At 47.3% G+C, this 26,947-nt stretch overlaps 1 protein-coding gene across 5 annotated transcripts in view; it reads right to left on the bottom strand.

Moving 5' to 3' along the window:
* The window catches only part of AOPEP (aminopeptidase O (putative)), a 670,220-nt gene extending 660,974 nt beyond the window's left edge, over positions 1 to 9,246 (bottom strand). For 4 of the 5 annotated variants that reach the window (XR_012724789.1, XM_075318578.1, XM_075318606.1 and 1 more), the window contains exons 1-2: positions 9,064 to 9,246; positions 8,804 to 8,973 (exon numbers count right to left, since the gene is read on the bottom strand). The gene's annotated coding sequence lies outside the window, so the exon portion shown is untranslated. Of the gene's footprint in view, positions 1 to 8,803; positions 8,992 to 9,063 lie in introns of all 5 variants that reach the window. The other variant, XM_075318588.1, reaches the window with a different exon arrangement.
* Between the last annotated feature and the right edge of the window lie 17,701 nt (positions 9,247 to 26,947).

The following is a 26,947-nucleotide window of genomic DNA, read 5'->3' as shown; positions in this document are numbered from 1 at the left end:
AGTAAATCCATTAAAAATGAGTGATATACAAAGCGGTCAGCTGGGAAAGTATAAAGGACATAAGCCAGAGCCCACAGAACTATGCGTTTCGACACAGTCTTAATCATGTTCTGAGAAGGAAAGAGTGTCGGTTTCTTATAAGGTGTAACACACACCCACCTTAATTACATGCACATGTCAACATTTGGAAGTCCATCCCAATAGTTGGTCACATTAGTAGGTGCATGCAAAGCGGTTTTCAGAAAAGATAAAAATTAGTGAAAGAACAAAAGTGATGAAAAAATCTCTCGATTTTTTTCATCACTTCTGTTCTTTCACTAATTTTTCACTGTTTTTTTAAGATGGTGTTCAAATCGAAAACTGAACCTCAGGTTTGCTCATCGCTAATTCAGACCTTCTTTCATTTATGAGAAAAACAGACTGAGTTTCCTCACTGTCATCTGAGTTACATGAGGGTTTGGTCCGATTTTGAACAGTTTTTTTCATACATGGAAAACAGAAACAAATGTTCTACCTTCTCTACGTTTTTTCCATGCATTTTCTATGCATTCTGAGGTGCAAAACGCTGCAAAAACGTTGAAAGAATTGACATGCTGCAATTTTATTTCTGGATCAAATCTGCAAGGGAAAAGAAAGCAACCTGTGCACAAAACTTCAAGATTCTCATTTTCTGGAATAAAGATTTGCATGCAGCTTTGTGACTGCACTCAAAAACGCATAAAAAAAATTGATAAAAAAGCACTGTGTGCACACCGCCTTACAGGTAAAAGATTGCACGTTTGCCATAATAAAGTTACCAGGGTTGTGAAGTTGGAGTCGATATAAAATGGACCAACTCCAACTCCTAAAATATATAATAAATCCGATACAGCAGTTCAATGTAGTATGTGATGAATATTTTTTTCATAAGAATTTGGGAAAGTTTCCTATAAATGTCTTTTCTATTCCTGTTCACAGAATCTAGGCTTTTAGTTGAGATGATGTGTGCTGCACTTCAGATACATGATATAAATAGAGAAGCTCCTCCTCTACAAATAAGGGTAAAAACAAAGACACAAAGAATGCCTGCAGTCATCTAAGAACTGCTAGAGACTCTAGCGTGAACAGGAAAGTAAGATTAAGTTAAGTACTTCTTAAAGCAAGTCTAAACTTTCAATAAACAGCAAAATGATCCTTTAGAATTATATGATCTTGTTAAAGCTGCTTCATATCTTTTTCCTATTTATCACATGCGCTGTGTTGTGCACACACTTCAGCTGGCAATAAGAGATAGTCTGCAAGAGGGACATGCTGGAACTCTGATTTGCAAAGTGAGGAAATTGGTTATTGCTGCCAGAACCCCTAAAACTGATTCCATCTTGAAGAGACCTGCTGGAAAGGGGAAACTGTCAATGAAGTCACTCAGTGGGGCAGCAGTTATTTAATGATTGAGTGACTGCTTGAGGTGAAACCCTTTCTTGTAGAAATGGCCAACCCTCCGGTAACACTAATTGAAGGTCAATGGACACAGGTGGCTGAATTGAAGGAATTGCTTCATCACCCATTTGCAGTAACTAAAAAATTGCAAGCTGAGGATTTAACTCCTGGCATTTTCATAAAGCCAGGAAAAGTATTTGGATGACATGGAGCAGGTAAAGCATTGCTGCGGGGAAACAGATTCCACTCCCATAGCAAACAGATTGACTATATTTCACCAAAATTTTTCACTTGCTGTCAAAGAAGTAGAAGAGTTCAACCATTCATCAAAACGGTCTGAGCATGAGGAAATTCCTCTATACCCTGAAACTCATAGAGATGTTGCTCATGTAGTCAGTTTTGCCACAAACCTAAGTTAGTATAGAGAGGTTATTCTGTAGCCTTAAAATAGTTAAAGCGGACTTTAAGCACTACGATTTTGCTACAGAGATCTCATTGGGGTCACGGAATTTGTGACGCACATCCGGTCGCTGTAGCGATCGTGTTGTGTGTGACGACTAGGAGTTATTTTGTATCGTTACAAAAACGTCCAAAATCGCTCCTCGTTGACATGGGGGTCCGCTCCCAAGTATCGATGCTATCGCTTCGCCGAAGTTGTTCCTCGTTCCTGTGGCAGTGCACATCGCTGTGTGTGACCCCCGTAGGAACCAGGAACATCTCCTTACCTGCCGCCGGCCATAATGCGGACGGAAGGAAATGGGCGGGATGTTCGTCCCGCTCATCTCCACCCCTCTGCTTTCATTGGGCGGCCACTTAGTGACGTCGCTGTGACGCCGAACGGACCGCCCCCTTAGCAAGGAAGCGGTACGCCGGTCACAGCAACGTCACTATGCAGGTAAGTATGTGTGACGGGGGTTCCGGATTTTGTGCGCGACGGGCAGCGATATGCCCGTTTCGCACAAACGATGGGGGCGGGTCGCATGCTAGCGATTTCGGTACCTATATCGTAGCATGTAAAGCCACCTTAAGTCAGATTTGACGTAATCTATGAAGGAGGATCTGATGGAGGCAATACTATTTCTCAGAACAAATTCAAAGAGTACATAAATGTTATTCCATACATTTTTGTTGAAAACTGTTTTCCCACTTACTGCATAGTGTATTGCATATTTACAATTTATTAAAGTTTTAGTGTTTTAAACTTGTATTCTAATAAATATATTTTATGTTATATCTAAACAGCTTAATTATTGTATCATAATAATGATTAAAAGCGTGATGTTACCATTTTACTAGAGTAAATTTATCACAAACATGAGTCATGTACAAGGAAGTCAGAGTCCGAATTGGGGAAATTGAGGAGTCGGAGTCGGAGGTTTGGCTTACCAATTCCACAACCCTGAAAGTTACTTCAAAAGGTTAAACACAAATTATGACATATCAGCGCCTTTCCTTTGAATTCAAGTTGCATGACTATTTTAAAGTAAAATTACTGTAATGTTCAGACTATAAAATGCTCATTACCATAAGATGCACTCTAGGTGTTGACAGCAGAAAATGGGAAAAACATTTTTCCTATTAATTAAAAGTTCCCTAGTGATGTAAGATAGAGGACTCATTAGGACTAATTGTAATGTACTCGCGTAGAATACTTTAAAAAAAATCTATTTTTTCCTGTCTCTTTGCAGTGTTTATTATATGCACACAGCTCTGCTACATGCAAACTACATGGAGATATAGACATGCACAGCTCAGCTACATGCAAACTACATGTACATATACACACAGCTCTGCTACATGCAAATTACTGAACATGCACATATAGACACAGCTCTGCTACATGCAAAGTACATGTACATATAGACACATATACAGCTCCCCTACATATAAACTACATGAAAACTGGATGCACATATAGACATACATACAGCTCTACTACATGCAAATTACATGAACATATAGACACACAGCTCTGCAACATAAAAACTATATGCATGTATACAAACACAACTCTGCTACATGCACATATAGACACATACAGCTCTAATACATGTACATATAGACACACATAGCTCTGCTGTATGCACATATAGACACAAATACAGCTCTGCTACATACACATATGCACACACACTTTACATTACCATATTTTGCTGATACACTTACATACATAGATACATACACACACACACATACACACAAACAAACATTACCACATCTTGTAGTTACATAAATTGAAAAAAAAACTTAGGCCCTCTAGTTCAACCTTCCTCCACCAATTATACATTTTGTTACTACATCATTTATAACAAACAATGTTGTGTGTACTGAGGAAATCATCCAGCCCTTTTTTAAAAGCTGTTATAGTATCTGCCATTACTACCTCTTGTGGTAGGCCATTCCACAGTCTGACTGCTCTAACTGTAAAGAACCCTTTCCTATTATGCTGCTGAAATTTCCTTTTTTCCACTCGCAGTGAATGCCCCCTGGTCCTTAGTATTGTCTTTGGAACAAGTCAGTCATGTGCCAGTCCTTTATATTGACCACACATGTATTTATACAAAATAAATGAGATCTCCTCTAAGATGTCTACTTTATAAGCTAAACAAATCCAATTGTCCCAACCTCTCATCATATGGGAGGCCTTCTGTGGCGCCCCTGCGGCTTCAGGTGCCACAAGATGCTGCATCTCACCCATGGTGCAGTATTCATCTAGGATACAGAGGAGGTCGTCACCGGTAAACAACCAACAGACAAGGGAGAAAAAGCGCTTGACAAAATATGGCACTCACTCAATGAATACAAATTTCAAAGTTTTATTAGTGCATAATTAAAACCATACAGCAATACATGAAAATTGACACCACCATATAAACCAAGGGTCCCTTATGCACCTAAGTTCCTTAAATATATAATAGTATAAATCTTGCCAAAAACAAATTGCAGAGAAAGCTCCTAATAAAGCACAAGAAAATATAGGGAAATATCTCAATACTATCAGAAAATGCAAGGTTGGACAAAGTCTACAAAACAACCATATAAACATATAGAGGTGAAGCACACCAAGCATATAATATAGCTGATATAAATTCCCACTATAACCAGATAGGGTATAGAAAAAGCCTAGCTTGTATCAAAATTAGCATATGATAATAAGCCAAATCTAGTACATGAATGAGAGATGTAAATATCATTGAGTAGCAAGATAAGGTGCAAAGGAGACATGACCCAACATGTGTCGCCTATCATGGCTTCATCAGGAGTAAGTGTCAAGCCATTGCTTGACAATTGTGCACCCTTATATCCATTGTCACTACTATGGCGGCTGTGCATCCTCCTCGTCTTTGCTTGTAACGGTAAGCAATCAACAACACACTCAACCAACACAAACACGGGAGCTCTTCCAGTGGGACTGGGCTAGGGTAGGTGTTGGGGTGGCCATCACATGTTATGGGACCTCTTGCCCACTAGTTCAGGAACCCAGGAGGTGGGGCATCAACAGGGGTAGTTAGGAGCTATCTCACACAATAGTCAGTCTGTACCGGGCGCAGCAAGCGCCATGTCGCACTCAGGAGGAGATTAGCAGAGACACGGACAGTTCGGGGCCAGTAATCTGGAGCTGGAAACTCAACCCAGGTTCTTAGGAAAGAAGGGGAATCCCAGGGTTCGCAGAAGGCACCCGTGAACCGTTCCATGGCCCAGGAGCTGAGGATGGAGGGAAACCATCGAAAGGAGACACAGAAGGAAACACCGGCCTCGACCTCTGAAGTATCCGGAATCGGCTGAAGCCCATCACAGCATAGCTCGGTGCTCCAACGGCAGTGTGCTTCCAGTGAGTAAAGAACTTGAACTGTACCCTCTGTGTCATCCCGTTACTGCCGGCACTTCCGACATTGTGCCCCTTCGCCATAGGCGACTACCACTTTCATCATCCTCCCTGGGGCCTAGCTCTACCTGTGGAGAGCTGTAACAAACAAGCTACATCACCATCCGCCCCAGCAGAAGAGAGACTCCCACAGCGGTGGCTAACAACTGGCTGCATATCACAGGTGGCATCACGAACAACTAGTCCCATCATCCCCATCCCCATTCCCATCTTTATTGACACCGCCGGGGGTCACAGAACCGGGCAAGGCCACTGCGGCGACCCAGGAGAAGAACCGTGGCCCGGTGATGGGTAACCTCAAACACCGTGGGTGCGTCACTTCCATTTCTTGCAATAATCTAGTTGCCCACCTTTGAAGTGACTAACTTCTGAATATCATGCAATATAAGTTCCTGATGGGGATCTGAATGGAGGCTGCCCCAGCTGAAGGACCTCCTACAAAGGTTACCTTTAGAACCTTACAAGTCATGTAACTGATCGAATTACCTGAAAGGTCCTAAAGTTTAACGGAGTTAAACAGTTAGGGTATGTGCCCACGATAAGGACTCACTGCATCCTGGACGCAGCGGGTCCTGACCTGCGGGGCTGCGAGTCTCCTCCGCAGGAGAATGCAGAATATCAGAAATTTTGTGGAAATTTTGAAAATGATGCAATTATGCAATTTTTAATTTTTATACCCTTAAACCAGAGAGTTATGTCACACAAAATAGTTCATAAATAATTTACCAAATATTTCCTTTACATCAGCACAATTTTTGAAACATCATTTTTCTTTTGTTAGGAAGTTAGAAGGTTTCAAAGTTTATCAGGAATTTCTCATTTTTTCTACAAAATTTACAAAACCATTTTTTTATGGACCAGATCACATTTGAAGTGACATTGAGAGGCTTAGGTGACAGAAGACGGACATGTCACAGTGTGGAGCACATGGACACACGTGTGCTCCATACGGACACACAGTCTGAGTGAAAACATGGGCGTCTGCACAAACCTATTGATTTTAACACCTTTATGTGTGTCCATGTCTCCGGAACGTGCGGAAACGGACATCACACATACCGGAGAAACAGATGGGAAGGAGGCAGGCCTTAGGCGAAGCCACTTCAGTTGAAAGCTTGCAATCTTTTTTCTAAAGTGGCTTTACCCAAGTAAAGCGCAGTGGCTTCGATGGAGTTTTAGGCTATGTGCACACTAGGCCGTTTTACCCGCAGATTTACCCGCGGTTTTGCTGCAGAAATTTCTTGAGAAATGTTTGTAATATTCCTGCAGACATTTCCTAGCAAAACCTATGGGAAAAAAATAGCTGTGCGCACATTGCGTTTTTTCTCAAGAAAATTCTTTGTGAAGATTTTCTTGAGAAAATTTCTTGAGAAAATGTGCATGTCACTTCTTTTCCGCAGGTACCTGTGGAATACCCCCGGTATTTCACTCCATTCACTGTAATGTAATCGCAAAATACCGGTGGTATACCGCAGGTAGCAAATGATGTGCGGTATACCCCCGGTATAGCCGCGATTTACCTGCGGTAATGTACATCGCTGCCTGCGGTTTTGCAGGAAGTGATGTCATTATGCCAGGAAGTGGAAGCAGAGCAGAGTAAACACACACGTCACACTCGCTGGACGCCGCAGAGAAGCACTTCCGTGTGACCTCCAAGTGCCCGTGCAGTCTGTGTCCCGCTCCGGCCCCACGGCTGCCTGCCCTGCAGTGTGTCAGTGTCTGCCCGCAGTATCAGCAGCTTGTCACCCTGCAGCGCAGGCAGACACTGACACACAGCAGTGCATGCAGCATGCAGGATGACGGGCGCTGCTGTCAGGAGGTGAGATGACATCATTACCTGCTGTGACGATCTCCTGCCTCCTGACATCACCGCTGTCACTGCCATCTATGCCCGCGGCCCGAGACTGTCACTAGCGGTGACGCCATGGGCTCTTGCGATACTGCTGAGAACGTGGCGGGCATAGAAGGCAGTGACAGCGCTGATGGCAGGACTGCAGGAGATCATCACAGCAGGTAATGATCTCATCTAACCTCCTGACAGCAGCGCTTGTCATCCCCTGCAGTGACCTGGGCTGACCTATTGATGTTAGCTCAGGTCACTGCATTACTCTCCCAGCCAATGGGGAACATTCTGTTCTTCACTTACTGGGACAGTGACTATGGTATGGATCGTCGTGGGACCCCCACCCTTATTGGATTACGCCGGACCCGGATTTGATTGTTCTTGTCAACAAATTGGTGAAAGAGGGAATGTTTTGGGGAGTGTTTTTTTCAAATAAAACTTTGTTTGTTGTCTATTTTTTATTTCTTACTGACTGGGTTGGTGATGTCAGGTATCTGATAGACTCGTGACATCACTAACCCCAGGGCCTGATGCCAGGTGACATTACACATCTGGCATCAACCCCATATATTACCCCGTTTGCCACCGCACCAGGGCAACGGGATGAGTTGGGGCGAAGCGCCAGGATTGGCACATCTAATGGATGCGCCACTTCTGGGGCGGCTGCAGCCTGCTATTTTTAGGCTGGGGAGTGTCCAATAACAGTGGACCTCCCTATTCTGAGAATATCAGACCCCAGTTGTCCGCTTTACCTTGGCTGGTGATCCAATTTGGGGGGACCCCATGTTTTTTGTTTTAAATTATTTATTTAATGTAAAATAACAGCGTGGGGTGCCCTCTGTTTTGGATTACCAGCCAAGGTGAAGCTGCCAGCTGTGGTCTGCAGGCTGCAGCCGTCTGCTTTACCCTAGCTGGCTACAAAAGATGGCGGGACCTCACGTCATTTTTGTTTTTTTAATTATTTATTTATTTTTTGGCTAAATACAAGGCTAGGCACCCTTTAGTGCCACATGAAAGTCACTAAAGGGTGCCAGCTTAGAATATGCAGGGGGGGTGGAACATTATATAGGTCTTTCTCATCTATCTATCCATCTATTCATCTATCCATCTTTTCCTCTATCCATTATCTGTCTATCGATTATCTATTATCTATATTATTTATTGCAGTTCAGCATAAAAAAAAACGCAGGGACCAACCTGCGGCAAAACCGCGGCAAAAATCGCATGCGTTTTTCCTGCGTTTTTTTACCGCAGGTGCAGTAATCTTCAACTCCCAGAAGTTTCTCAAGAAATTTTCTTGAGAAAAATCACTTTTCTAGTGCGCACATAGCCTTAAACTGTATGCACACTCTGTAAAGAATGTGCTCATACTCGGATTTTTGGCTTAGATTCTGGAGCAGAAACTCACCAAAAATTACCACTGTAGATTGGAGAGCAGGGCTGTGTGCACATGACATCTTGTAGGCCCCATCGGTTCATTTTCTGGGGCGATTTTGTGGGCTTTTGCTGGTGGATACTATGTGGAATCCTCCTTAAAAAGCTGAGTTCACATAGCCTTGGAGAGCTTTTGCTCTAAAAACCTGTATAAAACAATAAAAAACCCCTCAAGAATGTCTTGCTTTTCCGTCTGTCCCGCCACTGTGTGTCGTTAGCCTTACCCTAATGAGGCTTGCAGAAATCCATGTGCTTATCCCAAGCAGATGAAAATGTCAGTTGCTGAAATTTCTGAAACAAATATGCCTCTTGTGAATACACCACAACCAGTTTGTGAGGTTCCTTGCTCCTCTTGGATCTTGAGCTATGAGGGCGGCTGTTCATGTACTTCTATCTGTAAAGAAGGATAAAACTTTGCTTCATGTAAGCCATAGACAATATCTTGTATGTCACCGTACAGAGCAGCTAGAGGAGTGACATATACCTGTATGGGGCTAATCAGCAGGCTCTGACTGATTAGGTACCATGGGATGATGGAAGTGAGGAGGCTGGTCCTCCTGCATATTGGGCTTAATGAGCAGAGACCCAGTGCTCACATAACAATACCTTTCCTTAAGTACAGCTTTACCCAGTGATCACACAGCTGCTGTATTGTCTGTGCTCCCAGCTCTCAGACAGGAAATCTCGCTGTGCTGTCACAATCTCGTGAGGCTTTGTCTCTACACCGAGGCATGCTGCCCACAGCTTCAGCTTCATTCACTTGTGAGAGTGCGAGCATTTGACTCCTTGCTAAAGAGGTTGGGTTGCCAACATTCCAGAAATTCCAGGACGGTCCGTAATAATAGGACATTTTTTTGTCGTGTTTGGAAAAAAAATTAAGGTGTTGGTGATTTATTTTGGGATCTGAAGAAACGTATTCCAATTATTTTTACTGTAATTATAATTTCACTGTTCACAATGAACGCAGCTGATGCCTTTATATCCGAATTATGGGCTGTAGACATGTATCACTTATAATAATGTTCTATTATGGTTTTACGAGGGGCTGCTGATAAGTCTTTGGCTTTACCCAGAAAGAAATGAGATAGGATGATGAAACTTTACATTTATTCCACATACTCATACACACGTCTTACATCGGTATTCCAAGTTCTGTAAGCCTAGCAAAAAGAAGAATTTCGGTTTTGCCTCAAACCAGGCATTCGTAGCAGACATGGCATCAGAAATGGTGTGAAATTTGGTACACTTGTTTTTTTTTTCACGTTTGGAAACAGATAAAAGTCAGAGGGAGCTAGCTCGGGTGAATAAGGTGGGTGGTCAACCAGCTAGAAGATCAGCTTTGCCAATTTTGAAGTGGTCACTTGTGCAGTATGAGCGGAGGCATTGTCTTGCAGGAACAAGATTCCTTTGGACAGCTTGCTGCGCCTTTTGGCCTTCAGAGCTACCTTCAATTGGTCCAAAAGTTCAATGTAATACCTTGCATTGATTGTGGAACTCTTTTAAAGGTAGTCCACTAGCAGCACGCCCTCCTTATCACAGAACACAGATGCTACCTTAGTGGTTGAAATTTGCACCATGAACTTCTTTGGACGAGGAGAACCACTGTGCCTCCACTCTTTTGACTGCTCCTTGTTTTCAGGGTCATACAAATAAATCCAGGTCTCATCCATAGTGAACAATTGATCTAGAAATCTAGCAAGTTCTTATCAGTCCAGAAACGCTGACAAATGGACTGGGAAATTTTCATTTGCATGGTTCTCTGACCCACTTTGCAGATAGCTTTCTCATGTCCAAGTGTTCGTGGATAATGACATAAACACATTCATGGGAAATCCCCATGATGTCAGCTATTGCTTTAACTGAAATTCTTCGATTCTCACAGTATGAGGTTGTGCAGAGCATCAACGACTTTCCTTGCAGAAACAAGAATGTTATCACTCCTCTGCTCTCAGTTGCTTTGAATATCACATTAGACTCCGCCATTTTGTTTTCCCGTGTGTGTAGAACACTGTTGCCACAAGCAACAAACACAACATTTTGAAAACATATATTAGACACATAAGGCTTTCATGTGATGTAATATTTGTTACCATAGAAACAAAAACAGATCACAAAACTAAAGACTTATTAGGAGAACCTCATATCATGGCCCCCTTAGTAGCTCTCATGTATGAAGGGCCTCTTTAGTAGACCCCACTATTTAATCAGGGTTCCTCTTAGTAGCCCCATTATTTATGAAGGTCCCCATAATAGCCCCTACTATGTATTAGGGACCCCCTTAGCAGTCCCCACTATTTATGAGGGCTCCCTTAGTAGCCCCCACAAAAAATGACCATAGCGATGTGTGGTGCCGCAGGAACGACGAACAACATCGCTAATTAACGATTTTTTGATTCAGGACGACCTCTCCGTGGCGAACGATTTTGGCCACTTTTGCGATCGACTAAGGTCGCTCGTACGTGTAAAATGCTGCGATGTCGTTAACGTCGCCGGATGTGCGTCACAAACACTGTGACCCCCGACGATAATACGTTAACGATATCGTAGCATGTAAAGCCCGCTTAAAGGGTCCCACATAACCCTTCATATATTAGAATGCACCTCCATAGTCCTCCATGTATTATAATGCATTTCCTATAGTCCTCCATGTATTATAATTCACCCCATAGTTCTCTATATATTATACTGCACCACAGTCCTCCATGTTTTATAACGCCCCCTCATAGTCCTCCATGTATAAAGTAGCCTCCATAGTCCTCCATATATTATAATGTAGCCCCCATAGTCCTATATGTATTACAATGCAGCCCCATAAACCTTCATATTGTATTATGCAGCCCCCATACTCCTCCATGTATAATGCACCCATATAGTCCATGTATAAGGTGTCCTTCATGTTTATTATGCAGCCCCATAGACCTCCATGTATAATGCAGCCCCATAGACCTCCATGTATCATGCAGCCCCATAGACTTGGGGCAACCAGGCCGCCCCCCCAAGGACTTCATGTGTCCTGCAACCAGACCCCCCAGGACCCCATGTGTCCTGCAGCTAGGGCCCCCCAAGGACTCCATGTGTCCTGCAGCCAGCCCCCCCAAGGGCCTCCATGTGTCCTGCAGCCAGCCTCCCCATGTACTCACTGATTTATAAAACAAAATAAAAAAACAAGTACTCATCTCTCTTCTCCTTCCACCGCAGTTCTGTCCTCACCTCTACTTGTTTCACCGCTGCCCGTCCTCACTTCTGTCCTCGTTTCCCCGTGGCTCTGGTCGGCGTCCTCCTGCACTCTGTGCTCTCACTACACACAGCAGTCGCGCAGGAGTGACGTCACCGCGCAGGTACAGGGGAAGACTGATGATGCATAGAGCGGCGCCGGCCACTCTATGCAATATCAAAGCAGAGCGCGGTGAGAGACGGGAGCGCGGTGAGAGACGGGAGCGCGGTGAGATATGGGAGCGCGGTGACGCCACCGCTGACACCAGGCAGGGGAGGCTGGTGTCAGCGGCGGTGACCGGGTCATATAGTGGCTGCCGCGTTGAGTGGTCTGATGCAGAACAGCGCAGCTCCTCTCACAGAAAGGAGCTGGCTGCTGATCTGCCGGGCGGCCGCAGGCCCCTAACCTCCTGGGCCCGGTCGCAATCGCGACCGCTGCGACTGCGGTAGTTACGCCCCTGCTTAATGCAATAACTTCATCACATAGCTTCAACCAGGACCTGCCGTTGCGCAGGAAGCAGGCCTAAAGCATCCAGCACCTAAAGAACGGAAGATGGTAGTGCAGGGAGACTATTTTTCCTTGCTCTCCTGCAGACGTGAACGGTATACAGTTAAGCGTAGTGTTAGCTCTGGCTGGGACTCCGCAAGTAAGGGGCCCAAGGTCTCCACTCGCTCTGACCTGTCAGTAGCTATGCTACTGACTCAGATGCTTGCTACAGCTTTGATAATATCACTGTTGTATCTGCTGAAGATTCAGCAGATCTCTGAATTCTGAGCTTTATATAACCAGCTTCTATGGGTTTCTACGATAGCATGCCAACTAAAATTGTACATTTTAATAAACAAAATCACTACATTTTGTGTTCATATACTTTACCTATATTAAGACTGTTATATATTTGCTTTCATCTCCAACTGGATATCCATTGACGGATAGTTTGCTGGCACTTGATAAATAAGTAAACTCAAAGTCATTAAAATAGGTCTCCACCAGATAACATCCTTTCAGAATGAGTGCAATATCAGATTGCACTTAATCTGTTATTAGAAGTAACCCCCTATAAACAAGGATGTATACACCTGTTCATACTTTCCACACTTGGTGTACATATTCATATAAATAATAATTGATCGTTTGCTTTTGGAGTTACTATTACCTTGAAAGTAGAGTCAGCGTATAGAATTGGGCAGATTGTTGGCAGAGCAGTTATTGCATTTTTCCAGTTTTGCTTCTATTAATTCATATAGAATGCACATAAAACATATACCTTCAAAAAGAAAAGGGAGATGAAAAGCTAATGTAATACAAATAGTTTCACCTATGAATGAGTTCATGTTGTTTTCATTGCTAAGTCATTAAAGGGTGGCAAAGGGCCAGAAAAGCACTCAGTATTTTCACTGTGCCCAATGCTTGTGTTTATAGTGCTGCCGGTGTCTCTAACAGTAGGCAACGCATTGTACTAGAAACCCACAATCTGATTTTTACTAAACAGAATGCGTTGTTACATTTGCTATCATTTTTCATTTCTATTTTACAAATTTTCCATCTGAAATAGGAAAACTTGTATTGATTTTATATAACTGAATTAAATGCCAAAGGATTGTATTTTGTACACATTATGTACCTGAAGAAGTGCGGTAAGAACATTTTCAAAGCGCATATGGTAAAAGGATTACTGTATAATTTGACTATAAGTTCAATTACATGACAAGTATTAGTACTATGGCAGAATTCCTGCCACTCGAAATTTAAAATATCCTTGATTTCGAGATACTGTGATAATTTAAAGGACTAAATACACAGGTAATTTCCTGTGGAGAAAGTGACTACATCCCTGACTCCAGTGGCGTAACTTGAGGCTCATGAGCCCCAATGCAAAAGCTCCAAAGTGGCCCCCAATTATTGCAAGTCTTTAGTAGCATTGTGAAATGCTCACAACTGCGAGCAGGGTGAGAATCCACTGGGCTACAGTACACTGAAAACCTGAAGGGGCTTGACTATGGAATCTCACCAGGTTTCCACCAGAGTCTCTAAAGGTGAGGTTAGGTGGAAACCAGATGCCACTCAGGTAGACTGGTGCTGCAACAGCTGGCCCCAGGAGTATAGATAGTCACTGATATAAAAGGTGCAGACGGCTGATGCGGTAGGCTCAGCCAATATGGAACAGTTCAGCAGCATCTGGTACAGTAGGCTTGACCGATACGGTACGATGCAGCAGTGGCTAGTATAGCATACTTGGCCAACAGGGTACAATGCAGCGGATAACTCAGGTACTAGAATACAGAATGGTTTTAGCAAGGTGGAACAGAGTGTAGCGCCCCTGAAGCCATCAGGGTGCTACAAGGTTCTGCACCCCCATCAGGATGCAGGGCCTACCCCCTTAGAGACCCATAACTCAAGGGCAGGTAACACGTAAACCCAGGTAATCACAGTTTTTCCCAACAAATCCCCCACACAATGGTACTCATCTAGGGTGGGACCAATGGATGGCCGCCTAGAGGTGGAGTCACTCCAGTCCACTAGTTGACCAGATGGTAGGGGCAGACTGTGGAGACTAGTCAGTTGAGTGTCTGACAGGCGAGGAGTGAAGGTGGAAGCAAAGTGACATCCTAACTTGGGTTAACGGTGACCTGGTACCCAGGAGAAGTGGTTACCGGTGGAGTACTCCTGGAACTACGCACCGACGGGGAACAGGACCCTAGGACTGGAAAGAGCTTCAGGCCAATCTGAGAACACCTACAAAGCAAAGGGGAACCATCAAGGACCTTGCTGACCCTAAAGGATCCGAAGACTCAGTAGCAAAGGGAGAACCAGGGACAGGACCAAAGACTCCAACCCCACAGGGTTCATGCTACCATCAGGCGGACAGAAGTGGACAAACTACAAACTGGGGACCCCCAGTGTTCTATACCACGGGGACCCACTTACCAGAGACAGGTGCAGGGGGGGAAGGTACCAGAGAACCAGACTGTCACTGGGACGAAGGGGACCTGGAGGCGAAACCAGCCGGCCTCGGGCAACCAGTTAACATCTTGAGTAAACCAGTTTAACTGAATACCTCTCTGGACTCCCTTCTTCCGACGCCCACAGCACCATATACCCGCTGGGGCAATACCCTACTTCCGGAGGGACTACCATACTAGCTGCTAATACCACCAGCCCCAGTGGAGACAACCTGCAGCGGCGGCTCCCTACACTTAGCCGCAATACCGCAAGTGGCATCATTAATAAGCTTTATTCACCAATGCACTATAAATATCCCCATTACAAAAAGGGCCCAGGGCACGGAACCGGGTAACGGCCAACATCGTGACATTCCCAAGAGAGACACTGCCCAGAACCGAGTACCCCATATCCCTGAGTGCTACAACCCTTTTTCCTGGCGTCACAAACAGGGTTGAACTGGACCCGGTTAAACCGGGTGACATGTGCCTTAAAGACTGTGTTATATGGACTGAACTTTATTGTTTGAAAAACCACCGCCTTTTTGCTGTGAAAAATAACTGTGCCACAGCAGACCAAAAGGGTGAAAAGAAACCCCGCCCACGACTCCTGTAAGTGTGCCGCCCCCTTGCCAGCAGCCGGCGCTGCTTGGGTCCAGGCCTTCAGGGCAGGTGGCTTGAGGGTCTCCGGACCCGGGGGTCTAGTGGACACGCTGAATAAATGGGGGGACGTAGATGTACGGACTAGGCCGTAGTAAGTTCGTGACGCCACCCACGGTGTGTGGTGAGGTGGGACACCACCGCTGCAGTTATGGGGCACCCGGAGGAGATGTTGTGCAGCAAGTTGTTAACACCTCCGTGGCCAGGGATGGTGGCCCCGAGACCCAGTGGCTCGGTGCAGGGGATAGCGACCGCAGGGGGTGCTGGTGTACTCACTGTCTCTGGTAAACCAAGGTGGTGGTGACCAGTGCCGCGGCCGGTTGCATTCAGGGTGCTCCACCCGGCTGGTGGTCTCTATCTCTTTTCATGCACCTCTTTGTGTAAGGTGGACTTTCCTGGCGTGAAACACAGGAGTCCGCTCCCATCTGGATGTGGCCCAAGGAGCCGTGCCCACAGACGCTGGCCCGTGGGATCTATGGGCCCTGGCGGTGACCTCTTATCCCTAATCGATGGGCTGTTATCTTCTATGAGGGACTTTGGGTGGGACAGGACCTCTAGTCCTGGCCTCAATCGGTTAATTAACCAGTTCGCTTGTTTCCGGTTTCTGGCTTCAGGGTCCGAGTACCCCTCTTTGTGCTACGGTTTCCGGGTCGGTTTCCCGTGTCGGTACCGGCGGGCTACAACCCTGTCCCGGTCCACCTCGGTTCTGCCGAGCCGTCTTCTAGTCTTCTGCTGACGGAGACCACCGTCTCCCTCCTAGCTAGTGGCACCAGGGCTCCTACCCTGGTACCGTTCAACTTGAACTTTCTGCTTAAGCTACCCCTAGCTCCAGCCCACACTCCTCTCCAAACTGAACTACCGACTGATCTTAACTGATCTCCTGTTTTTCCCGCCCTGGGTCGTCTAGACCCCTTGGTGGGCGTGTCCCAACCACCTGGTCACGCCCACTGGTGTGTCTATCTTTCCCTAAGGGGGGGTGACTAGGGTTTTCTGGTTGGCTGTGTGTTTCCTAATGAGGGAAGGTGTTATGCAGGGGCCTAACTGTGACTACCTGGTTTTGCCAGGGCGTCACATAAGCGCGGGCGGAAAAAGGCAGTAACCTGACCCGGAAGTTCCCAGAGGTGCTCAAGTCTCGCGAGAGAGTGGTGAGAAACACTAAGGGGGAATGGAAAGATGTAGGCCCCTGATAGCGGGAACGCAGCAGATAGTAGATGGTAGATCAAGCGGGAGCCAGAGCGGTGGTACTGATCATGCCGATTACCCTGCCGTATGTCCCAGGAGCGGCATGGCTGCCCCAATATGATGGCAAACCAGACGTCTTACCCTGGTTTAAAAAGAAAATATGCACCGTGTTGAACATGTATGCAATGACCGGTACGCAGCGGGGATCTGTTGTGCTGGGAACGGGTGCAGCAGAACTGGAGGTGGAAACCTGGTCAGATGTGGATCGGGAATCTGTGCCCACCATCTTTGAAAAATTAAAGGCTGCTTTTGAAACACACACAGAAGCAGAGCTGCGGATGGACTTTTATAATTGCAGGCAGCGGCCCCAGGATAACATGAGAGACTATGTGTTAAAATTGAAAGCTACACTACGGGCTCTGAAACACATAGATCCCATTGATAACCAGGCAGGGGATAAAAAAGGATGGTTGAACAATTCCTGTAGGGATTACAGTCCGTGGAGGACTGCAAACAACTGCGCCTGTGGGCCCTAGAACATCCAAACTTGGACTTTGATGTTTTAAAAGACCGAGCTATAAAAGCCCTGCAGTCCCCTGCAACCACACACTCTGTTTCCCAGTCCTGGCAGACCAGTACCTCGCCGATGCGGATGAAACCCCCTTCCTCAACTGTGGCAGCAGCTAATAAGCAGGCTGCACCCCCTGATGCTCCAACTGACTTGTGTTCCCAGGTACAGCAGCTGAGCAAAGACGTTGCTAGGATCCTGAAAGTAATGCAGATCCAGTTGGAATCCAAGCCGTTGAAAAAGAGCCAGTTAGCTGATTGCCCTGAGGACGTCCCCTGGATGTGAGGTAGGAGAATCCCATCGTCCAGAGGGAGGAGCAGCGATCGCTATGACTCATAAGGACAGCCCATCTGTCGTCGTTGCCACAAAGCCGGACATTTTGCACGCAGGTGTCCTTTAAACCGGCAAACCCTGGGGCCAAGAGACAACCCCCAGGATTAAGAAGACAAGGCCCAGCTGACTGGCGACACCGGTATGTAGGAGGACGTCCGATTCTGTCCATAACCCTGGAGGGAATTCCAACTTCTGCATTGCTGGATACTGGTTCCCAGATAACCACCATACCATATGTACTGTACAAAAGGTTTTGGTCAGACTCTGAACTTACCACGGACTCGGACACGGACTCGGACATAGACTCGGGCCTCACTATCTATGCTGTAAATGGACTACCAGTAACTCAAATAGGATTTAAGGAAGTCACCATAAAAGTGGTGAGGGTAGAGTTAAAAGGCCAATGCTTAATTGTAGTGGAAACTGATGTAAATGACAGGAATCCGCAGGTGATTCTAGGTACCAATGTGATTAAAAACTGTTTAGGAGAAGTGTTGTTTTTTACTCCAACAGATTGCTGAAACTGCAGGTGCTGGGCAACAGAGGGTCCTGCAGAGAGAAATCCGAGCCTTCTTGCAAAGACAATAGGTAACCCTGTCTGGTGGAGAAATTGGTAATGTATGAGTAATAGACCCTGGTCCCGTTGTAATACCACCCCGAAGTGAAATGATGATCTGGTGTCGAGCGGCCTTAGTTTTAAAGGGGCAGGACTACCAGGCGGTAGTAGAGCTCATCTATTCAGAAAATTGGGCCCCGGTTCTGACAGCCAGGGGAGTGGTTGATGTCCGCCGGGGAAGAGTACCCGTGCGAGTATTAAATTTTGGGGAGGAGGAAACCAAATTGCCCAGTTACACCACCAATGCCAAATTGTTCACAGTCACAGATGACTCCATCCAGACAGTGGAATCCCTGGTACCATCAGAGCCAGTGGAGGTTGACAACCCCCGAAAACGGTTAGAGGATTGGTGTCAAGAGTTACATGTAAGAACTGATTCCACACCTACACAACAAAAACATGGGATTTACAGGGTGGTGCAAGAGGACGAGCAAGTCTTTAGTAAACACCCACTAGACTTTGGGAGATTCAAAGGGGTACACCATCACATACCCACAGGGAATCACCCTCCCATTAAAGAAAGGTACAGACCTATACCACCTAAACATTACCAGTGTGCCAAAGAAATGCTAAGGAACATGAAGGAGGCTTGGATTTTCAGAGACAGTTGTAGCCCCTGGGCAGCTCCATTGGTTCTGGTGAAAAAGAAGGATGACACCATGAGAATGTGCATGGATTATAGGCAGATCAACCAGATAACCCACAAAGACGCCTATCCACTACCCTGTATAGAAGAATCCTTACCTGCATTGAAGGCTGCTAACTACTTTTCCACTTTAGATGTCACCAGTGGCTATTGGCAAGTCTCCGTCACAGAAGAGGACCGGGAGAAGACTGCATTTGCCACCTCGATGTGATTAAGCGAGTTTAACAGCATGCCCTTTGGACTCTGCAACGCACCTGGAACGTTTCAAAGGTTGATGGAATGTTGTCTGGGACACCGCAACTTCGAGACAGTACTGCTCTACCTGGATGACATGATAGTCTACTCGAAGACCTACAAAGATCATCTGGAACACCTGGCTGAGGTATTCGAGGCACTATCCAGGTATGGAATGAAGTTGAAACCATCAAAGTGTTACCTTTTGAAACCCAGGGTCCAATACCTTGGACACATTGTCAGTGCAGAAGGAGTGGCACCAGACCCACAAAAAGTGACAGCCATCAAGAATTGGCCATGACCAACTGCTGTGAAGGAAGTCCGTCAGTTCCTGGGCCTGGTGGGATACTACCGGAGATTCATCAAAGGTTACACGAAGATGGCAGCGCCCTTATAGGAACTCCTGGTAGGTCAAACCAAAAAGGGGAAAACTTCTGGTCCTCCATTCGAATGGGGTGAGGAAGAAGAAAAGTCCTTCATACAGATGAAGTTAGCACTGACTGGTGACGAGATTCTGACATATCCTGACTACAATCTACCATTCGTGCTACACACAGATGCTAGCAATGTGGGAGTAGGAGCTGTGTTGTCCCAGGTACAGAACGGTAAAGAGACAGTGATTGCCTATGCAAGCAGGAAGCTTCGCCCTACGGAGAGGAACCTTGAGAATTACAGTTCCTTCAAGTTGGAGTTCCTGGCGTTGGTCTGGGCTGTCACAGAGCGGTTCAAACATTACCTGGCAGCCTTAAAGTTTACCGTATTCACGGATAACAACCTACTGACCCACCTGAATGCAAATTGGGTGCATTGGAGCAGCTGTGGGTGGCTCGACTAGCAAATTACGATTTCACCATCAAATATCGTGCTGGTCGCAAGAATGCCAACACAGATGAATTATCCAGGATGCCTCACCTGCCAGAAGAGGGAGAAGATGTGAATGAGTTAGAAGAAATCGAGTTACCAGCTTTCCATCGTCCTACTGCCTCCCAGTACCAACAAGTCTTTAACGAGCATCAAGAGGCTGCATTGAACCCATTACCTCATCATGGTTGGAAAGAGATTCAGGATGGTGACCCTGCTGTGAAGTTGGTCAAGGAACTGATCACTCAACCAGATGCATACCTAGGACCTGATGCTCCACCTGAAGCCCAACAATTGTGGAAAGAAAGAAGCAGGTTATGCATCCATAGAGGTAAACTATGCAGAAGTGTTACCAACCCTAAAACTCATGAAAGAGTGTGCCAAGTTGTGATACCCAGAAGGCACATCCAGATGGTGTTGTAAGCTTACCATGATCAAGCAGGACACTTTGGCTAGAAGAAATTGGAAGCATTGCTGCGAGACAGATACTATTGGATTGGAATGAGGAACTCCATAGAAAACTGGTGCAGAAACTGTGGTCCCTGTACACTGAGAAGAAAGGATCGCAACAGTCAAAAGGCACCACTGCAGCCAATTGTTACCAAACAGCTTTTGGAACTCGTAGCCCTGGATCATGTGAAGCTGACACCAAGTAAATCAGGCTACACCTATGCCCTAACAATAGTAGATCATTACTCCAGGTCCTTAGTGGTCATCCCAGTTAAAAACTTAACAGCAAAAACAGCAGCAAAAGCCTTTCAAGCGCATTTCTGCAGACCACATGGATACCCTGAACAGGTATTAACAGACCAAGGACCTGCATTTGAAGCTGAGATCTTTCAGGAGTTCTGCAACTTGTACGGATGCAAGAAGATTCGCACTACTCCATAGCATTCACAAACCAACGGAATGTGTGAACGCATGAACCAGATTGTCATTGAGTTACTGAAAACTCTCCCACTAGAGGAAAGAAACCTGTGGAATGAGAAGCTACCAGACCTAATGGATATCTACAATAACATCCCAGTAAGCTCGACACGCTGTACGCCAGCTTACCTCATGAGAGGCAGACCTGAAAGACTACCTGTTGATCTAGAGGTGGAAGTCATCATGCCAGAACTGGAATCTTTGGAGAATGGCTGGAATACCATTCGTCAAGCGCTGTACAAGAAGATCCAAGAATGCATTGAGAACAGCTTGAACCAGAGTCAAGAAAAACAGGAAAAGGACTTTAACAAGAAAGCAAAAGCTGCTCCCTTCGTACCAGGAGAAACAGTACTGAAAAAAAAGAGAAGAGTTCCCAAACTAGATGATCAATGGGAAGCAGAACCTTACACAGTTTTACCTTCTAACAAAGATAACAAGATAACCTATGTCATTACCAAGGATCAAGGAAAAACTACATCTACAGTATCCAGGGACCATTAAAAGAAATGTCCAGAACAACTAACACCTCAACAAGTATTTCCCAGTATCCCTGAAGTGCAAGAACCAAAAGAAAAGATGATACACACAATACTTGGAGATTTTCCTGAAAACTGGCCTCAACATAATGGAGCAATCCTTGTACCAATGATTATATTCCCGCAACAAGTGGAAGATATCCATCAAGAAGTCATCCGTGAAGAAGTAATCCCAACTCCAGAAGAACCGCTGTAGCAACCCCAGAAGAGTCTACAGAAAGTACACTTCAAGACACTCAACCTAGAAGATTGAGAAGTGACAGACAAACACTCGGTAACACTAGCGTGACACAAACGCTACCTACCAGAGCACCACAAATTGACACACCAGCTTTATGTAGGTCTACACGTACCAACCTAGACCAACCTCTGCTACAAAAAGTAAAATTGTACAAAAGTAAATGTAAATATGTAAAGATGTAACATTAAGTTAAATTGCCTTCTGAAAATTGTTTGTTGTTTTGCAGATTGCCAAGTTACCAGTTAATGCTTTGATAATAATGGACCCAGGCTGCAGGATTGGCTGCAGCAATACAAACTTGTGTCTAGTAAAAAGTTGCACCCGTTGTGCCCCACCAGGGTGCACCCATCCAGCGGAGTTTGCTGTGAGCACCACGACCAGGAGAAGTCGGGTGCAGGAAAGGTCCGGGACAGAGATGGTCTGGACCTGGTCACTAGTGAAACAGGTGACCTGCCTCCTTAGAAGGGTTCTGGGACCAGGATCTTTGGGTGATGGGTGCAGGGAGGGATACCCAGGTTGAAACATTTTAAAGTGATGAACCTCCCCTGCGTGGGATGACCAGGTCTGTTTTACATGTAAAATAAAAAAAAAAACCTTGCAGCCCGAGGACGTGCTAGAATTAACCAAGGGAGAATGTAGCACCCCTAAAGCCATCAGGGTGCTACAAGGTTCTGCATCCCCATTAGGATTCAGGGCCTACCCCCTTAGGGACCCAGAACCCCAGTGCCGGTAACACCAAAAACCCAGGTAATCCCAGTTTTCCACAACAAATCCCCCACACAATGGTACTTAGCTAGGGTGGGACCAATGGATGGCCGCCTAGAGGTGGAGCCACTCCAGTCCACTAGTTGACCAGGTGGGAGGGGCAGACTGTGGAGAGTAGTCAGTTGAGTGTCTGCAAGGCGAGGAGTGAAGGTGGAAGCAAAGTGACATCCTGACTTGGGTTAATGGTGACCTGGTACCCAGGAGAAGTGGTTGCCGTTGGAGTACGGTGGAGTACTCCCAAAACTACGCACCGATGGGGTACAGGATCCTAGGACAGGAAAGAGCTTCAGGCCGACCTGTTAACACCTGCAGAGCAAAGGGGACCATCAGGGACCTTGCTGACCCTAAAGAATCCGAAGACTCAGTAGCAAAGGGAGAATCGGGGACAGGACCAAAGACTCCTATCCACCTGACGGTAGCGTGCACCCTGTGGGGTTGGAGTGAATAAACCACAGTACGGGGGCTCTCAGTGTTCTATACCATGGGAGTATAGTTGAAGAATAGACCTGGCTCAACCAATTATGTCAAGTAGGTGCTCTGGAGAAAAGGTAGATATAACAAAATATATACTCCGGCACACTAGGGAAAATATGAAAAGAGTCCAATATGGTGCTCAAAAATTTTTTTCACTTATTTGTCTATATTCTTCAGTTGTCCAACGTTTCAACCCGAAGGTTTTCTTCAAGAACTGATTTTTTATATAGAAAAGAAAAGATATACAATGTCACAAACAATACAATATACATGTGTATTTTACAGGAAAGGAAATGTACACGTTATAAAAAACAAAAAACAAAAAAAGCTTTCCATAGGGATATATGTGAAAGATTCCCATGGTCACAGTAGTAGCCCCCTAGGGGGTGAAACAATATACTATATCATATTTGAGAAAGGAGCAGCAGTGGGTGACATACCTATGTCAATTGTGAATAAATTCTCAGAAAAAGCACCCAGGCATCTCAGGTAAATGCGAAATTTCTTATACCAGAATAATGCTATAAAGGCGAAAAAATAAAGTAAATGAATGTTATCGGTACATGTCATCAGGTTTACTTAGGGAGAGGGGATAGAGGGGTATTGCGGGCATACCTGCAGAGGTGGGTACCAAATATCAGGGCCTCTAGTAAATGTTAATGAGATGAAGTGGAGAGAAGGAGCTAGTCCGTCTAGAAGACCAAATTATACAATTCTGAGTACATAAGATAATAATATGAAACCGATGAAATGTGAACTCCATATGTAGGCATACCTTATGAGTAGAAGAGGTGAGACCAAAAGGTCTGGACTGTTACTAATATGGCAAGGAAGAACCTCTGAGGGTCCGTATTATTAATGTAGTAGGCAGTGGCGTAACTAGAGTTTGATGGGCCCTGGTGCAAAATTTGGACCAGGGCCCCCCTCCATGTACACCGACACTTAGGGTACGGGATAATGATGCTGACACTTGGCTTTTACCCACAGCACTCTGCTTTCCCATGATCTGATATCCATCTTATCCTCAGCACCCAGCTTTCCCATGCTCTGTCACACATCTCTCCCTCAGCACCCAGCTTTCCCATATCAGAGCATGGGAAAGCTGGGTGCTGAGAGATGTATAGCAGAGCATGGGAAAGCTGGGTGCTGAGGGAAAGAGCCTTCACACCTCAGCACAAAACATTCCCATCCCATACTTGTATCTTTGTCCCCCCTCGTACATAGTTCTCCAAATACTATAATGGCCCCCACATAGCCTTCCATATAGTATAAAGGGTCCAACATAACCGTTCATATATTAGAATGCACTTCCATAGTCCTCCATGTATTATAATACATTTTCCATAGTTCTCCATATTTTATACTGCACAACATAGTCCTCCCTGTTTTATAATGCACCCCCACAGACCATGTATAAACTAGCCTCCATAGTCCTCCATATATTATAATGTAGCCCCCATAGTCCTATATGTATTATAATGCAGCCCCATGAATCATATTGTATTATGCAGCCCCATACTCCTCCATGTATAATGCACCCCTATAGTCCATGTATAAGGTGTCCTTCATGTTTATTATGCAGTCCCATAGACCTCCATGTATCATGCAGCCAGCACCCCCAGGCCTCCATGTATCATGCAGCCAGCCCCCCAGGCCTCCACGTGTCATGCAGCCAGCTTGCCCCGGGGCCTCTACGTGTCATGCTGCTAGCCCAGCCCCCCAGCCCCACCAGGTGTCATGCAGCCAGCCCCACAGGCCTCCATGTGTCATGCAGCCAGCCCCCCAGGCCTCCATGTGTCATGCAGCCAGCCCCACCAGGTGTCATGCAGCCAGCCCCACAGGCCTCTATGTGTCATGCAGCCAGCCCCACCAGGTGTCATGCAGCCAGCCCCCCCAGGGCCTCTATGTGTCATGCAGCCAGCCCCAACAGGCCTCCATGTGTCATGCAGCCAGCCCCACCAGGTGTCATGCAGCCAGCCCCCCAGGCCTCCATGTGTCATGCAGCCAGCCCCACAGGCCTCTATGTGTCATGCAGCCAGCCCCACCAGGTGTCATGCAGCCAGACCCCCAGGCCTCTGTGTCATGCAGCCAGCCCCACCAGGTGTCATGCAGCCAGCCCCCCAGGCCTCTATGTGTCATGCAGCCAGTCCCACCAGGTGTCATGCAGCCAGCCCCCCCAGGGCCTCTATGTGTCATGCAGCCAGCTTGCCCCGGGGCCTCTAAGTGTCATGCTGCCAGCCCCCCAGCCCCACCAGGTGTCATGCAGCCAGCCCCACCAGGTGTCATGCAGCCAGCCCCCCAGGCCTCCATGTGTCATGCAGCCAGCCCCCCAGGCCTCCATGTGTCATGCAGCCAGCCCCACAGGCCTCTATGTGTCATGCAGCCAGCCCCACCAGGTGTCATGCAGCCAGCCCCCCAGGCCTCCATGTGTCATGCAGCCAGCCCCCCCAGGGCCTCTATGTGTCATGCAGCCAGCCCCACCAGGTGTCATGCAGCCAGCCCCCCCAGGGCCTCTATGTGTCATGCAGCCAGCCCCACCAGGTGTCATGCAGCCAGACCCCCAGGCCTCTATGTGTCATGCAGCCAGCCCCACCAGGTGTCATGCAGCCAGCCCCCCAGGCCTCCATGTGTCATGCAACCAGCCCCCCCAGGCCTCCATGTGTCATGCAGCCAGTCCCACCAGGTGTCATGCACCCAGCCCCACCAGGTGTCATGCAGCCAGCCCCACCAGGTGTCATGCAGCCAGCCCCACAGGCCTCTATGTGTCATGCAGCCAGCCCCACCAGGTGTCATGCAGCCAGCCCCCCAGGCCTCCATGTGTCATGCAGCCAGCCCCCCAGGCCTCCATGTGTCATGCAGCCAGCCCCACAGGCCTCTATGTGTCATGCAGCCAGCCCCACCAGGTGTCATGCAGCCAGCCCCCCAGGCCTCCATGTGTCATGCAGCCAGCCCCACCAGGTGTCATGCAGCCAGACCCCCAGGCCTCTATGTGTCATGCAGCCAGCCCCACCAGGTGTCATGCAGCCAGCCCCCCAGGCCTCCATGTGTCATGCAGCCAGCCCCCCAGGCCTCCATGTGTCATGCAGCCAGCCCCACAGGCCTCTATGTGTCATGCAGCCAGCCCCACCAGGTGTCATGCAGCCAGCCCCCCAGGCCTCCATGTGTCATGCAGCCAGCCCCCCAGGCCTCCATGTGTCATGCAGCCAGCCCCCCCAGGGCCTCTATGTGTCATGCAGCCAGCCCCACCAGGTGTCATGCAGCCAGCCCCCCCAGGGCCTCTATGTGTCATGCAGCCAGCCCCACCAGGTGTCATGCAGCCAGACCCCCAGGCCTCTATGTGTCATGCAGCCAGCCCCACCAGGTGTCATGCAGCCAGCCCCCCAGGCCTCCATGTGTCATGCAGCCAGCCCCCCAGGCCTCCATGTGTCATGCAGCCAGCCCCACAGGCCTCTATGTGTCATGCAGCCAGCCCCACCAGGTGTCATGCAGCCAGCCCCCCAGGCCTCCATGTGTCATGCAGCCAGCCCCCCAGGCCTCCATGTGTCATGCAGCCAGCCCCACAGGCCTCTATGTGTCATGCAGCCAGCCCCACCAGGTGTCATGCAGCCAGCCCCCCAGGCCTCCATGTGTCATGCAGCCAGCCCCCCCAGGGCCTCTATGTGTCATGCAGCCAGCCCCACCAGGTGTCATGCAGCCAGCCCCCCCAGGGCCTCTATGTGTCATGCAGCCAGCCCCACCAGGTGTCATGCAGCCAGACCCCCAGGCCTCTATGTGTCATGCAGCCAGCCCCACCAGGTGTCATGCAGCCAGCCCCCCCAGGGCCTCTATGTGTCATGCAGCCAGCCCCACCAGGTGTCATGCAGCCAGACCCCCAGGCCTCTATGTGTCATGCAGCCAGCCCCACCAGGTGTCATGCAGCCAACCACCCTCCCAGCCCCCCCCCCCCCCCTCCAAGGGCCTCTATGTGTCATGCAGCCAGCTTACCCAGGGGCCTCTACGTGTCATGGAGCCAGCAAAATAACAAAAAACAAGTACAATACCTCTCTTCTCCTTCCGACCCCTGCGACCGCGGTAGTTACGCCCCTGCCCCCATATGTCACACACCCTGCTCCCCATACAGCCTGCATCCCTCCATATCACTCACACACACACTACACCCCCATATGTCA

Source organism: Anomaloglossus baeobatrachus, chromosome 1 (genome assembly GCF_048569485.1).
Source record: "Anomaloglossus baeobatrachus isolate aAnoBae1 chromosome 1, aAnoBae1.hap1, whole genome shotgun sequence".
In the NCBI taxonomy this organism is placed as follows: domain Eukaryota; kingdom Metazoa; phylum Chordata; class Amphibia; order Anura; family Aromobatidae; genus Anomaloglossus; species Anomaloglossus baeobatrachus.
This window is presented reverse-complemented; position numbering and strand designations above follow the sequence as displayed.